The 2,054-nt window shown below is 42.8% G+C and overlaps 1 pseudogene; it reads right to left on the minus strand.

Annotated features, from left to right (window-relative positions):
* Window positions 1-359: 359 nt before the first annotated feature.
* On the minus strand, window positions 360-1,612 carry LOC148546234 (uncharacterized; annotated as a pseudogene).
* Between the last annotated feature and the right edge of the window lie 442 nt (window positions 1,613-2,054).

Genomic DNA, 2,054 nt, shown 5'->3' on the forward strand with positions numbered 1-2,054 from the left:
GGTTTTGCTACTTGTGACAACCAAACTTTTGTACGAAAGGATTCTCTGTTAGTTTAGAAACTATACTTACAACGCGATTATTTTTATAAAATTTTTTACCGGCAGAAATCCGATCGTCACTACCATATAATACTAGGTTATATACAAGCAAAATTAAAAAGTACAATAAGCTAAATAAAAAGCAACAAACTAAGTAAAAAGGTTTCAAAAGGATAAAATATATACAAAGCAACTAAAAAGCATGAAAACAAAAAACTAAACTACAAGTGTTCAGAAATGAAATTTCACCCAAAATATACTTGCTGAATATGGACAACCTCCCTACAGTTAAAATGTAGCACCGTCCTCGGTGCTCCGGATCATGCGGAGTAGAAAGAGTCGTCACTGCCGTCGCCTCCACCGTCCCGTACCTCCTCCAGCTCGTCATGCTGGGCCTCCTCCCGATAATTCTCGGGTGGAGTGTCTGGCTCAGGTCGGATGTCAACGCCGCCGGAGAGGATCATCCCCCTTAAGTGCTCATAGCGATGTTTGGAGCGGCCTTCCAAACGTGCTATGTCATCAGATAATCGGTGGATGAGACGGTAGAGGGGCTGCAAGAATGCCGGTGGTGCTGCCTCAGAAGGTGCTGCAGCTGAAGGAGCTAAGGCAGAAGGTCCTGCCTCAATAAATGATGTCGGCTGCTGTCTGGCGCGTCGCCCAAGTACTAGCTCAAGTCCCGGCCAGTCGCTATGTGGAATGATCTTCTTGTGGCCGGCGACTGTCGGTCTCTCATTAGTGGCCATCCTAAGATCCCCAGCCTCCGTGGCTAGCTGAGTAATCAAGCACGGGAAGGCTAGGTTGCCAACAAAGTGAGCCCGCCCCATGGATCGTCTAATGTGCCGTGGGAGGTACAACTCTCTAGCCTCCAAGACACACCAGACCATGACCGCCATATCCGCAGTAACCTTGGTCTCATGGGTGCTCGGCATCACGTAGTTGGACAGCAACTGCTACCAAATACGGGCCTCATATGTCAAAGAACGGACACGAATCCCTTGGGGAGTCGTCTTATCAGAACCATATATCCACTGACTCCCAGGCTCAACAATCAAAGCTAAGACTTTGTCCCAATCAAAAGTCTTCATATTCCTCTCACTTTCAGCCTCCTTAAATGCATCTTTTCCGCTCGATCCGGGATAAAAGTGGAGGGCATGCTCAATCGCCTCTTTAGTGACCAGAATCTGCTGGCCTCTCAGGTGAACTGCATCAAGGGCCCCAGTATAGTAGTTCGCGTAAAATTCCTTGACCCATGATGCGTTCACCATTGGAAGCTCCTGACTTAGGAACCTCCAACCCTGTTGAGCAATCCTATCATCAGTATACTAGCTCAGCTCATTCGGGATATGGAGTTCCCTCTCAACATGCAAGTACCATTTTAGGAACTTTTCAAACTTCTGCTCCAAATACAAATTGCTGAACTTATGTTTATCAGTGAGAGGTGTATTCTGAGCCTTTCTGTCACTCCCACTGATACATCTTGCATAGAACGCAGCGTCAGAGGTATCAACGGACTGAGAAGTCCTCTTTCTTTCTCTGGAGCTCGTGCCTTACCTGTTCCCTTTCTGTCAATCATCTCAAAAACAAGAAAGAGAATGGAGATATGAATACAATCTAAAGGCACACAACAGGGAAGTATCTTAAACAAATAAAAAGCAGAAACTGAATCACCAAACAACATATAAATAAAGTGAACAGAAAATGGAAATTTGAATGGAAGCACGCATGAGAATCAAATTAAATGCAACATAAACAGCTTCCAATCAAATTTAAAAATTTAAGAAAACTAACTTGCTTGTTTATTAAAGTCAAAGAGAAGAAACGAGCGTTGTTACCATGCACAAAGAAAAATAAAACAGTTAAAAGTTAAAAGTTAATATTTGTTGAAAAGTAAAAAGAAAGTTAAAAGTTATGTAAGTGAAAGAAAATGGTTAGTTGAAAAAGAAAAGAGAAGTTAAAAGTTAGGCGAAGAAAAAGAAAAAGTTAGTTGAAAAAGAGAACAAAGGTTAAACGTTATG

The sequence above is a fragment of the Arachis ipaensis genome, chromosome B9, assembly GCF_059453495.1.
Source record: "Arachis ipaensis isolate K30076 ecotype BB chromosome B9, ASM5945349v1, whole genome shotgun sequence".
NCBI lineage: Eukaryota > Viridiplantae > Streptophyta > Magnoliopsida > Fabales > Fabaceae > Arachis > Arachis ipaensis.